This window comes from Tachypleus tridentatus, chromosome 13 (assembly GCF_004210375.1).
Source record: "Tachypleus tridentatus isolate NWPU-2018 chromosome 13, ASM421037v1, whole genome shotgun sequence".
NCBI lineage: Eukaryota > Metazoa > Arthropoda > Merostomata > Xiphosura > Limulidae > Tachypleus > Tachypleus tridentatus.
The window spans coordinates 195170159-195185270 of record NC_134837.1 but is presented as its reverse complement, the minus strand read 5'-3'; the positions used below and the strand labels follow the sequence as shown (position 1 = coordinate 195185270).

Below are 15112 nucleotides of genomic sequence, written 5' to 3'. Positions count from 1 at the left end.
CCTCTAGTCTTACACTGCTAAATTAGGGACGGCTAGCACAGATAGCCCTCGAGTAGCTTTGTGCGAAATTCCAAAACAAACAAACAAGGAATTTCCGATGAACGCCAGAGAGCGTTGCAAGTCACATTATCAATCTTTTCAAACATCTTCATTTTAGAATTACGTTTCGAATGAAACCCCATTTTTATGTTCAGAAATTATAGTGCTCATGCAATATACATATTTATTTATTTATTTTACCCTTACATGTCTAAGAAAGAGTAAACCTTAATAAATACTTATAACAAGAGGATAAAATAATTTATTTTAATAATATCTCTTATTTTTTTCAGCAATTCTATATGATTAATTATTAATGATTAATTATCAGTAACATAGAATTAATATATCAAACAATTTGTCTATTATTAGTCCTGTCCACTTTTCTTCTGTGCTGATGTTTTATGGAAACTTATATCTTCGAAAAACTCTATTATTTTTTTCTAGCGCCTATTTAAACTTCGCCCTCCAGTGGCTGAGTGGTATGTCTGCGGACTTACAACACTAAAAACCGGGTTTCGATACCAGTGGCGGGCAGAGTACAGATAGCCCATTCCGTAACTTTGTAGCCCCCAGTGGCTCAGCGGTATGTCTGCGGACTTACAACGCTAAAAATCGGGTTTCGATACCCGTGGTGGGCAGAGCACAGATAGCCCATTGTGTAGCTTTGTGCTTAATTCAAAACAACAACTTAAAGTTCGCGCGAGACGGCCTGATATTTAGAGCACTTAAATCTTAGTCTGAGGTCCCGTATTCGAATCTAGTCTCCGACTATGCTCGCTTTCTCAGCCGTGGTGTCGTTATGTTGTGACGTCCAATGCTACTATTCGTTGATAAAAATAGTGGGTGATGATGTTGACTAGCTGTCTCCTTCTAGTTTATCACTTCAAAATTAGGAACAGCTAGTACAAATAATCCTCGAAGAGCTCTGCGCAAAATTCCAAACAAACGATTTTCTTCAATATTTCTTTTTCGCGTTTTCCTTTATTCCGTCTTTTAGGAAACAAGAGGGATTCCTCAATAGTAGCATTCCTTTTTAGGCAGGATTAGAGTAAATTACTGTACGAGACTTTGGGCGTGGTCAAATATATCAGTTGAAAGGGTTTGACTTCCTGAGTCGAAAACGTTTATTACACCTCAAATCGGTCAAGACTCGATGGAGCTTAGAGCTAAGAGTTTGTAAAAACAAAGGAAAAACAAGACACTGGTTCCTTCTATGATGCGTAACAAAGTTTTGCCCAATATTTAGCTCATTTTGGGTGAAACAAAACTGTCCAACGAATAACACAAAACTTATATTATCGTTAGCTTCAATAATAGGTTTTGACCATTGTTTAACTCTTTTCAGTGGACCAAACATAAAAAAATCACTCATCAGGGTAATTAGTTAGCAAAAGGGTTAATAACCAATTCTTCCTTGTCTGTTACTTCAGGGACACATTTTATAACAAACTTAATTTCCCATTAATTATCATTATTTGCACACTTAACTAAAGAATCAAGTTAATTATAATAAATAAATGAATAATTAAATTTAAAACATTTTAATTTTCTCTTACATTTTAAAACGGAATATTAATCAGTAAGCGTATATAAACACGGCTAAATAACCACAGATTGTGTATGTTTATTTCAAATTTCACGCAAAGCTTTACGAAGGCTATCTGCGCAGGTAGTCATCACCACCCACCGCCAACCCGTGGATTACTCTTTTAATAATGAATAGTGGGATTGACCGTCACATTATAACGCCCCTACGACTGAAAGGGCGAGCATATTTGGTGTGACGGGGGATTCGAACCCGCCCCTCAGATTAAGAGTCGAGTGCCTTAACCACCTGGCCATGCCTGGCCTTTCTGGTAAGAAGAAACAACGACAGATAATTTTTTGTCATAAACTAAGTTCAACTAACAAAACAAAAAATATATATATACGATCATATAAGTATAAAATCAATATGATTTTGTTTTGCCGATTGTTTGTTTGAAGTTCAGCACAAACCCACATAATGTGCTATTGTGCATTACTCTGTTTCTTGCGTCGTAATTCCGTAGACATATTGCTGTGCCGCTTGGGGCGTTTTTACCGATATAGCAGTTGTAAGCCAGTTATTATGGTCCAATTTAAATTACGCTTAAGTTAATAGTTGAAATGTAGAATAATCCAAACACTGGAGTTGTGTAATGACAGAGGTTATTCTCCGTATTTCTCGGGTGTAAGAGTGGGGTAAACGGTGGTAATTTTATGGATTTAAAACACTAAAATCCATGGTTCGGTTCCCAGCAGAAACAACAAATATATTAAAGTGGATTTGCTCTGGGGCAAAAATCTGTTTTTTTTTCGAAATCTAACACCTTAGTAATGGCTTATTTTTCTACAAAGTTATGGGCGTAAGTGAGTAAATTAAAAAAAATAACAAATAATCATATATTTCCTTCAATCTTACAGCGTAGGAATAATTAACCTTTGCGATGTGTATTTTTTTAAGTACAGTTTTATAAGCTAAGGTGAATAACTGGCATCTTAGAAATAAATTAATTTTCAGAAAACAGGTCGTCACTTTGAACCAATGTATTCTTAATCTGCATAACTTAACTTTATTTTCTGTGTCCTTCTCAGCGTTATATGAGGATAATTAAATGCTGTCAGTACGATTAGACTTTCTCAGGCTACTAATTGTAGAAAACAGACACGTTGCAAGTAACTGAAGGTTAAAGATTGACATAAAATAAAAATATTAATCGCTCATTGAAAAAGTACGATAAAAAACGACGATAGAGAAGATAGTCATCAATCAATGTCGTTTAGTTCCTGTTCGCTACAACGATTCACGCATGTTATTCATAGGTCTTTGAAAATCCCCCCATTGCATGTCTTGTCAATAAATTCGGTATTTGCCTAAAAGCATTATCTGAAAATAGCTCTTGTAAGAACACTATCACACTATCAAAGCACAATACTGTAACATTGAAAAAAGCAGAGTGCGCCGACGCTTATGAATAATATTTAAGATACCTTAGTGAGGTTACTTTAACAGATATGATTTGTCTCACGGATAATTAAAACAGAACATGCGATCATGATTAGAATACACTTCGGCAGTAGTCATGTGACAGCAGGCGGTCGTGTTATTTGTACGTATTTCATGACATGCTTCAGTCATTCAACAGGCAACGTATAGAAATAAATACACTACTAATCAAAGTTTATAAAATTATCAAATATCAATTTCCAGCTGTAGTGGATATTTTATAATGAAAAAATAAAAAAAAAGAGAAATTGGCATTTGACTGTCGTTCCTATGGTACTGGCCTGGCACGGCCAGGTGGGCTACGGCGTTCGACTTGTAATCTGAGGGTCGTGGATTTGAATTCCCGTCGCACCAAACATGCTCTCCCTTTCAGCAGTGGGGGCGTTATAATGCGACGGTCAATCCCGCTATTGGTTGGTAAAAGAGTAGCCCAAGAGTTGGCGGTGGGTGGTGATGACTAGCTGCCTTCTCTCTTGTCTTACACTGCTAACTTAGAGACGGCTAGTGCAGATAGTCTTCGTGTAGCTTTGCGCAAAATTTAAAAAACAAATAATCTAATGGTACTTGTAATACCAAACCTATTAACTTAATGGCAATTGAACAGTATTGGATAACAGGCTTGAAGAAATATGACGCAAAAAAGAATGGTATGAAGGAGAATCGGTTCATATTGTGCAAAAATATAAATATATTGTTTTTGTTATTGAATTTCGCGCAACGCTACACGACGGCTATCTGCGCTAGCCACCCCAAATTTATCACTGTAAAACTAGAGGGAAGACAGGTAGTCCTCGCCAACCCCCGCCAACTCTTGGGTTACTCTTTTACCAACGAATAGTTGACCGCAACATTATAACGCCTCGACGGCTGAAAGGGCGAGCATATTTGGTGTGATGAAGATTCGAATCCGCGACTCTCAGATTACGAGTCGATCGCCCTAACCACCTGATCATGCCAGACAACAACATTTGATGTATAATACGTTGATGAGCGTACAGTCAGTGAAGCAAACGGAAATTACTGGAGAACATTCTAAGGCGAAACTCTCTTTAATAATCAGAAGCTGCTATGTTGCTAAAAGTCTACGAAGCTTGTTTAACATTTCAGACAGAATCAACAGAGAGCCTATGTAATACATTAGATTTCGAGAAACGCTAACTCAAACGTCAGTTTCGTCAAGAACAGATTGTTAATAGAAACATGTTGCATTGAATTACACAGTCAAACTTAAAAACACGGATCTAAATGCAGGCGTACATTCGCATACCTCCTTCAGCAGTTTAGAACCAATATTATATATACTTTTCGGATTACAAAACAACAAACAGAACCTGTTAAAATGCTTCACCATGGAAGTAATTCCGTATAACGTCATCTTTGTAAACCGATTTGTTTGCTTGTTGCATTTCGAACAAAGCTACTCGAAGACTATCTGCGCTAGCTGGCTTTAATTTATAATTGGTTTGTTTTATTATTAAGTACAAAGCTACAAAAAGGACTATCTGGACTGTGTCCACCACGAATCTAGAAATCCGGTTTTAAACGGTGTGGACCCTCAGACGAGGGGGGCATTAGAGGTGACAGAAGATAGCCAATCAATAGCACTCACTATGAATTTTGGGACTAAACTTATCAAACAGTGGGACTGACTATAACATAAAACGCAAAAAGTACGAAAACATGCGTTGGTTGGATTTGAACCAGCTACTCTTAGACTGAGATTCGAGCTTCCCAGCCATCAGATCACGCCATGTTGCAAAAAGAGAAAAGTATTAATTTGTAAGGAACAAAAATTATTATAATGAAATGTATAAATATTATCAGACTAACATTTAACTTATTCTTAGATAAGTTGCGTTTGATTATAAAAAAAAACCCAGTTAGAAACGCGTTTTCCTGGTGTTCATGCGAGAATACAAATAGTACACAGTAGAAGAGTGAAAGAGATGCTGAAATAAAAGAAAAAATTTTTTCGGATACTGTTTGTTTCAATTGTTGTACTGAACGTCGTAAGTTCTGCTCTGCCAGGATTAAAATCCTCTTCCCACCAAATATGATCGATCTTTCAGCCGTAGGGGCGTTATGAAGTAACAGTCAATCCTACTATTCGTTGGTAAAAAAAGTAGCCGAAGAGTTGGCAGTGGATGGTGATGACAAGTTGTCTTCCTTCTAGTCTTGCACTACCAAATTAGAGACAAGCGTAAATTGCCCTCGTGTAACTTTGCGTGAAATTCAGAAACAACAACAACAAAAAAAGACTAAACGTCGTTTCGAAATAAACCCCGAAACGTTTGTTTCACAAGAGTCGTTCGAGTGGTGTTCGCTAACTCCATCGTCACTACGAAAAGTAAATTCGCTCTCTGACGTTTGTACTCTCGGTGTATTTCATTCTCAGGTTACTTATAGGAGTTATTTGTTTAATCTAGTTGATTTGTTATGATCTGGCACACGTGAAAACCATAGCCAAGTCCACGTTCATTTTGGATAACGCAGTTTACAGTTAATACTCGAGAATATTTCTAATTTTGGTTTCGTTATGACGTCTGCCATGGCCTTGAATACAGTTCAGTGTACAAACCACAATGTACAATATTTCTTGCAAAATAAAGATGATTAGAATGACGATATAAACATCAGAGCTTCACTAAAGATCTAGTCTAAAGTTACTGTGACTAAATAATGTACTACCAAAAAAAATATACTCTGGTGTGTTATGTCTGTCATGTTTCACGTACCAGTTCACTGTTATGCTTCACTATATCAAAGTTAGCTTAGCTGCAAAACACCGAGATAAAAGCTTATTACCTGCATACCTATAAGGAAAAAAAAAATGGAGGAAATTCCCTCAAAAATCCAAGTTAATTTTGTTTTCATGCAAATAGTGTTTTCTTATGGAACTGAAATTATAACACGTCAAATTATTGTTGCCTAACTAATTATTGGGAAGAGGCGTGGCCAACATTTATCGTGCTGAACTGAATAACAGACTCGGTAGTTTGACGTTTGGGTCCCTTTTCTGCAGATATGAAATCGTGTTTCGCACTCTGCGGCCATGTTTGTGCTATAAGGGTGACAGTTTTGTTTGTTTGTTTTTGAATTTCACGCAAAGCTACACAAGGGCTATCTGCACTAGCCGTCCTGAACTTAGCAGTGTAAAACTAGAGAGAAGGCAGCTAGTCATCACTATCCACCACCTACTCTTAGGCTACTCTTTTATAAACGAATAACGGGATTAACCGCAACATCTTATAACGCCCCCACGGCGAGCATGGTGTGACAGGATTCGAATCCGCGACTCTCAGAGTACGAGTTGAGTGCCTTAACTACCTGGCTATGCCGGGCCCACTTTGGTTGTTAAAAGTAATGTTTCTTTTTACTAACGGAAAGGAGAATAAATAATAAGTTATTTATTAATTAATATTTCAACTATTTTGATTTACGTAACGAACTATTCTAGAAGGAAGGCTGCTTGTCATCACCATCCACCGCCAACTCTTGGGCTACTCTTTTAACAACGAATAGTGGGATTGACAATTACATTATCACGCCCCCACGGCTGACAGGGCGAGCATGTTTGGTGCGACGGGGATTCGAACCCGCGCCCACAGATTACGATTCGAACGCCTTAACACACCTGGCCATGCCGGGCCAGGGTGACAGTCAAACCCCACAGTCTAACCAGTCTGGACGGGTAGTGTTGACTCATTTCCTTTCCTCTGAAAGGAGGGGCTGGCGCAGAGAGCCCTTGACTGTTTGACTAGATTTCTATGAATGTCCAAAACAAACCAAAAACTGGTTATTGTTGGTAGTATATTTTCTCTTACTGTCTATACCAACACCTTGATTTTATGGTTGACTCGGTTAGCATTTTACTCTAAGAACATAAGAAACCTCAGTTTTTCTTTAGCCACAGATGTATCAATATACTTTTCACAGAATAAGAAAGGGAGTGATCACATTTCAAACGGCTATATAATCACTAAACGAACACTAAGGTAGGCCTATTTCCTGCAGAAGCTTTCAGTGAGGAACATTATTGGAAATAACCATCTTCAGATGATTCTATCATGAATTAGTCAGTATTTCTTAGACGTTCGTAACGGTCCATAATATCGGCGAAGATCTCTCCCCGGTGAGGAATCTAAAGCATTTACCATCTGTGTGAAACGACTTAGTCTACAGAACCTGTTTGCTGCAGCAAGGAACATTCAGCTGTACTAGCCAACAGAAGAAAAAAAAAGGAATATAGAGATCATAAGTGAACAAAGATGTTCACTTTTCTGTCTGTGAAAATTCTATTACAATAAATAAGTTCTGTGAGCTTCAAGCTCATGGTAAAGATACAAAGTGATTCTAGGTCCATTTAGAACGCTGTTTTTAGTACAAAAACACTTCATCGTTGTGGTGTTAGTGACTAGAACTAATATACATCGTTTAGCTAGTCTGACCTTAATGTATATAATAAAAAGTGAATTACATTTTCTGCGGTTTCTATATATATATATATATATATATTCACCATAAAAATAATTAAAGTAAAATTTCGAATAAATATCTAAACCATTATCCATTACAGTTTCTATAAATAAATCATAATTAGAAAAAGAGAGAAAAAAATAGGAAATTTGTTTAAATACATCATGTCATACAGAGAAAATGAAACCAAAACACCATTAGTTTTCTTGTAACCGATAAATGTATGTATATAGATATGTAAATACACGTGGGTTAAGAGTAAAAAAGAGTGCTTGCTGTAGGGCAGATTAGTTAAAAAAATCAGTAAAAAACCTACCTGAGATTGGCATATATGCTGGTGTACACAAGAAAGTCCAAAGTTTATAATTTTGTTGTAAATTCAGCTTATTTTCTCGCCTTCTTTGGTTTCCTAAAAGTCAAAATTATTCAGAGTTTTCAATCGAAAAACTGGCTATGAAGGACTAACTAACTATATACCAGTACGTACTCAATAATAAAAGTTCTTTTCTCTCTCTCAGATTGCTTTGGTTCCGTCTATATTTTTTCCATCAAAACTATAAATTATTTTTTTTTGTTGGACATTATTTGTTAGTGGAGGAGAATATTATGGCTAAGTCTATGACAACGGCCTATTACAATACCTATGCAGTAGAGCATACGGGGGACACTCAAACTTGCAAGGCAAAGATAAAGCTGAATAGTAGGAAGCCAGAATTACAACTAAACTTGTTTTCGTTGTCCCAGCTCCTTGAGGTTCTGGACTCTAATGACGTAACTAGTGACTTTGCGTCGGCGCAGCAGGGAATGGAGAACGACCGAGTGCCGCAGACACTAGGAACTGTCAAGATCAGAATAGTAGAGAGAAGTGAAACATACAGAGATCGTTAAGTTGTTTCACTAGTGAGCACTGTAGCGGCGTAGCAACTTATTTAGGGGGTTAGACACATAACAGGAACTTCTTACGAAATTATCTCAGTCTTCTCCTGCTGCCGATTCAGTCCACTAGAAAATTTTGTGCAAAAGTTGTCTTACAAAAATAAAGAAACTTTCGTATGCGTAACGTTAGTAAATGACACAGCAACGCGTTTATCCATCGCTACAAATGTATCTTACTAGATAAAAATCATGTTTATGTGAATGAATGATTTTTGGAGTTTGAAATAAAATATTCTTTCTTGAATCTTACGTGACAATTGTTCCAAAGCAGAACACTGAATAAAGTTATACTCACTATTTTAATGATTATGTCACGTGTTTTCTTTGTATATTTCTAATAATTCATGATTAATACAATGAAACAACTAACCGCTTGACGTATATTTATTGGAAGACAAGTATAACACTATGTAACAAAATTTTTACTTTTTCTTGTTCCTGGGCAGAAAGTGTTATTTCCCAATTGTTCATGCCTAAAGTAAATGGGAAAAAAAAAAAAACCAACTACTACTTTCTCTTCAATCTTTGCTTTTGTGGCCTGAGAGCGTATAACGAAGACATCATGGAGGACTATATTTGGGGGCTGATACGTGAAAGTGATTTACATTACAGTCGCAAATCTCGAAAAACTACTCACTTCTAAACATTTTTGTTCATTTTTGTATAATTTTAGTATAAATACATGCAAATCTTATTCATATGTCATTTTATTCAGACTTTATGTGAATGAAAATTTGACCATTTTTACATAGAAAATAGGTTAATTTCTAAATTTCATTATCCAGGACATAAAAGCAAAGATTGAAGGGAATAATGATCATTTTCTGTACTTTTACAACATAAGCAATTAAGAAATAACACATACTATCCAGGAACAAAATTTGTGTTACATAGTGTAATTCGAAGTACCAAGTACATCCCATAATAACTATTAGTTACGATATAGAAGAAGAATAAGATATATTATGTGGAAAGGTGAAAAAAGCAAAAATTTAGGAAAACAAATAGTGTCAGAAGAAATGCCACCGAAGAAATCTGGGTTCAACTGTGATCAGACGTAATTCTTTATAAAGAATTGAACAAGAATTTAAAAGGAGTTAACAAGTTAACAAATAACGTGATTCATATACTTCCTGGAATTTTAATGGATGATCACGTTACTGTGTTCATATGTTTCCTGATATATTACTGGATAGGCAGTTACGTGTTTCTTATATTTTACTCGTAGCTTATTGTATAACTAGTTATTCGTTTCTGAAAATCGGTCACATTTTCTAAAATATTTGATAATCAACTGAGGTTTAAGTTCATCACCATCGACATATTTTGGACATTTGTATGGATTTCATTGGACAATAGCAAAGTGTTTCATATATTTCCTTGGATTTTACTGGGTGATCAGCAAAGATTTTATATATTTTCTGGGTTTTTAATGGGCAATCGCTAAAGTGTTTCATATATTTTTTGGGATATAACTGGGTAATTTACAAAGTGCTTCATGTATTTCCTTGGATTTTATTGGGCAATCATCAAAGTGTTTCGTATATTTCATGAGATTTTACTGGGTAATCAACAAGTTTCATTATTCAGAATGTTTTATACGGCTTAAAGTAGGAAAACAATTGTCTACTTTATACCAGCGTTTATTTAATTAATATATACCCTACATACTATTTTGTTCTGGTTTGAATTTACGTGGCATCCCGCATAAAGCTAATCCATGGCTATTTGCACAATTCGTCCCTGACTTAGTAGTGATAGGCCAGAGGGAAGGCAACTAATCAACATCACTTACTTTCAACGCTTGTGGCACTTTTCACGAACAAATATTTTTGTTATGCGATAATATTTGAATGTGCCAGTCTATAAACCTAACCTTGTAGGTTTTTCGTATTTATAAGTTATAAATATGAAACGAAATACGTTAGTATGAAAGTCCACTTACATAAATAAATTAATAACAACGTGTATATTATTTTACAGTGCTACTTAACAGGGCTCCTTTTTTGCAGGGCCTTATAATTTCTAAGCTTAACCACAGAAAGACCGTATATTTCTTTGCATTTTTATTTGCATTTCTTAGAAATGGTAAAAAAGTGAAACATAAAAGTTATTCTTATCATTTAAAAAATAATGTGATCTTCCGTTTCTTCAGCTTGATCAGTTTGTTTTATACTTATAATAATGTCTGCTTGTGTGTTCATATGTATAAATGATTAAATATTCAAGTGTTTCTCCAGCTGTGCATATCTTTGTTAAATGTAGAGGATACAAACTGTTTTTTCACAAAACTCAATATGTAGTATAATCTTCCCCGAAACTGTTGTTTATTTACCCAGCCATCACAAGACTCAGTGTGTCACATAATCTTCCTCGAAACCATTACTTATTTACCCATCCATCACAAACCTCAGTGTGTAGTATAATCTTACTCGAAACCAGTATTTATTTACCCAGCCATCACAAAACTCAGTGTGTAGTATAATCTTCCTCGAAACCGTTGATTATTTACCCAGCCATCACAAACTCCAGTGAGTAGTATAATCTTCCTCGAAACCAGTACTTATTTACCCAGCCATCACAAAACTCAGTGTGTAACATAATCTTCCTCGAAACCATTACTTATTTACCCAGTCATCACAAAACTCAGTGTGTAGTATAATCTTCCCCGAAACCGTTGATTATTTACCCAGCCATCACAAAACTCAATATGTAGTTTAATTTTTCCCCCAAACCGTTGCTTATTTACCTAGTCATCACAAAACTCAATATGTAGTTTAATCTTTCTTGAAACCGATGATTTACTACCCTGCTTTACTGATTTAATATTCCACGATACCCTATACAGTCAAAAGTACATTTTCTTTTCTTCAAAACTCTAACTTTTTCATTCTAAATCTGACTCAAAATTCACTACTTCTAAATATATTTTTCTTCCTTCTCTTTCTAAGACTATGTTTCAGCTACCTCCAGTTACTGGTTCAATGTTTTCCAAAACCTCTTCTTTGGAACACTTAATATTTTAGTTAAACTTATTTAAAACCATTTTTCAGACACACATGTAAAAATAATAATATAATCTTCAACAAACCCACTCTTATACGAGACTTAAAAGCTGGGTTATTCTTTTATGAAACCATGCTTCTTACAAATCTAATAGTGGATTCAATACTCTAAAAATTTACCCTTTGACAAAATTCAACTGACGATTTATTGTTCCACCAAAGCGATCTTCTGCCAAACTTAACAGTTGAAGCAATATTTTCCGAAGTTGCTCTTTTGTGCCAAATTCAACGGCTGGAACCACTCTTCTGCAAACTCAGCATCTGATCTAATCTTCTACGAAACCTCTATTTTATTAAGCTCAGCAGTTCATTTATCATATTCGAAGTAGAGCCTCTGATGAAAATGTTTGCCTTAAAAATTATTTAAAAAGTATTTTATTTCTCTCAACAACTAGTAACTTTACTTTATTTTGCATTTACTGTTATTTACATTAAAGAGTAAATAGCAGTATTAGTTTAATTCTTTTTACGTATTGGCCTGTTGATTAGTGCGTGCGACTCGCAGTAAGAGGTCGCTATTTCGAATCCCGTCACCAAAAATCCTTGCCTTTGTTTTCGTTAATAAAAGCGTTGGTTTTAGGTGGCGTTGGCTATCTACCTTCTCTCTAGCATAACAGTTCCAGGCCTCCCAGTAGCACAGCGGTATGTATGCAGACTTACAACGCTAGAAATTTGGTTTCGATACCCGTGGTGGGTGGAGCACAAATAGCTTATTATGCGGCTTCGTGTTTAATTACTAACAAACAAACACTTCTAAATTAGAGACGACTGTCCCGGAGTAGCTTTGCGCAAAAATGAATAAACAATCCTACGTGTCTACATCATTCCAATAGTAGATTGCTTTTTTGTTTGCTTTGTACACGAAGTTACACAATGGCTATCTGGGCTATGCCCACATCAGACACCTAAAACTGGTTTTTAGCGATATTAAATTGAATAAAGTTACTCAGCAATATGGGCTACTTTATGCGGTTACTTGGGTGTTTCGACCAAAGTTCAATCCATGTATTCTTACGATCAGCGAAATTTACTGTTTTGTTTGCCCTGCTAAGCAAAAGAAATATACATTCAACTATTGTTGTATATTTTATTTTTTTGTATTGAATAAAGCTCTCATGACCTATGATACGTATGAAATCTTTACTGTACATTGGAACATTTTCAGTTGGCTTCTGCCCAACTGACAAGTTTGTGAAACACTTAACTTTTACTACAAAAGACGAAGAAGTCTTGCATGTTTCCTGAAGACACTTGGAGTTTTTGTCCACTTGGTGTCCACGAATGTGACATTTCATTCAGTCATTATATTTCTATCGTTATTTCACGTGACGTGTGGTCCCTCTTAAGATGTCTTACACTAGTAGCCCTTTCTGTTATGTTTAATGTTTCTGTCATTTTATCTGCATTACTGAAGTAACGCCAAGGTCACTGACCAAATACTTCTTTCAGACCACCTAATATACATCAGCTGATAAAAAAGTAGCGAATATCTACTTCCTACGAAATGTGTCTTTGTCTTTAAACGTACGAGCAAAATATGATTAGATGTAGCAGTATTTGGTGAAAAATAATTTGTTTTACTTCTGGCCTGGCGTGATCTGAAGGACGGGGCATTCAACTCGTAACCTGTGGTTTGAAGTCGCATCAAAAATGTTTGCCCTTTCACCCCTGAAAGTGTTGTTATGTGACAGCCAATCCCAATATTTTGTTAGAAAATATTTTCTTACAAGTTGACGGTGTTGACTAGCTGTCTTCCCTTCAGTCTATCACTTCTAAGTTAGGGAAGAATGCTTTGCGTGAAAATAACTTTCTCTATTTTTTTGTTTTAAAAATATAACATATTATATTTAATGATAATAATAAAAGCTTACTTCATATTGTAATCGGTTTGGTTTTTGTTAAACTCAAAGCTGTATAATGGACTATTTGTGTTCAGCCGAGGGCGAGTATTTAAAACCCGAGTTTTAGCTTCATAATCCCGCAGAATAAGCGGGGCCATTTTGCAGTACCAACTTCTAACTTACAAAGTTATCATTAACGTTATGTGGTCATCATATCGATTCCTACATAAATACCAAATTGCTGTTCTGATACTGCTCGTTCATCAAGTACACATGTAATTAAATAACTTGTTCAATAATATAATGAAAGAAAAAAATACATATATGTAGCACTTTTAAACTTGTTTTCTATTAAACAGCCTCCAAGTATTTCTATTGCAAAGCTGTCACTCAAATACATTGCCTTGGTTTCCCAAGGCTTACAATTCTTCCATGTTCCGATTTTTGTTGTTGTTTTTTTTGGTGGGGGGAAGAGATGTGAATATTCTTTTGAATTGGACAAGCGTTTCATTTTACCCTCTTGCAACAATACTTAGTTAAAGAATCCATGGAGACGAAGCTGAGAAAGGAATGTAGTAAAGATGCACATGTTTCAATATACTTAAAAAGCTTCATGTAGAAGATATGAAGTGAGAAAGCTGAAGGACTTATCTTAACTGAGATATGATAAAGATTCGTGTCTTATGCAGATTCCATATTTTAGATTCCAGCTAAACAAATCTGTGCCCGATTTATATGAGTTCATTTCGCTAGAACCCTATCCATTGTTACATCTTATCCTATCATGCCATTTAATACAAACTATTAGAATTTTTTTCTCATTAAAGGAATGTAATGAAACAAAAGCTTAACATATATCATTCAAATGTTATCTTCCCAAGAATATTACTATTGATGTTGAACTTAGAAAGTAAAACGATGAGTAACAAAATTAAGTGACATAAAGATAAAAGTATTAAAGCTTAGTTGAAGTAATATAGAAAGAAACTGGCAAAAAAACCCAAAACCAAAACAACTTCAGATTTAATCTACGCCGTTTGAAATATCATCAACGAAGAATTGAAACATGAATAAGGTAAGATTTGGTTTGATTTTTCGCGCAAACCTACACGAGGTTTATCTGTGCTAGCCCTCACTAATTTAATAGTGATAAACTAGAGAAGAGGTAGCGAGTCAACAACACCCAACGTCAATTATTGTGCTATTCTTTTTACCGTCAAATAGTGCAACTGACCGTCACGTAATAACACCTTCACGAGTGAACACATTCTGCGTGATGGGAATTCGAAACCGCGACCCACAGAAAGCCAGGTCAATAGAAATAAGGACAAGAATACTCGTTACTTTAAGAAATGACTGGTAATCCATTTTTACAATATCCTAATTGTTCGTATCCAAATAAATATTGAAACAGCAATACATTAATGAAGTTAACACTGACAAAACTCATAAGACGTAAGCCTTATTTGCGTATGTAATTTATCAGTTGGAGAAAGATATGATTTTGGATACTTAATATGATATAAGGCGCTCCATATTACGACTCACACAGATCGATTTCCATTACAAATTAGTGTTTTTCTAATATTAATTCAATGCTCTTGTTACCTCTCCTTATAAAAATGTAGTATTATTTAAACCTGAACTGTGGCTGTAGGAAAAAATGCAAAAATATCCTCCAATTCACGCAGATAATTCTCTAAGAGTAAATCATAAATAATATT

General features: G+C 35.3%; 1 long non-coding RNA gene across 1 annotated transcript in view; it reads right to left on the bottom strand.

Annotated features, from left to right (window-relative positions):
• LOC143236721 (uncharacterized) overlaps nt 1-8386 on the bottom strand; it is a 165582-nt gene extending 157196 nt beyond the window's left edge. The window contains exon 1 of the long non-coding RNA XR_013019727.1: nt 7863-8386. This is a non-coding gene — a long non-coding RNA (uncharacterized LOC143236721). The remainder of the gene's footprint in view (nt 1-7862) is intronic.
• Between the last annotated feature and the right edge of the window lie 6726 nt (nt 8387-15112).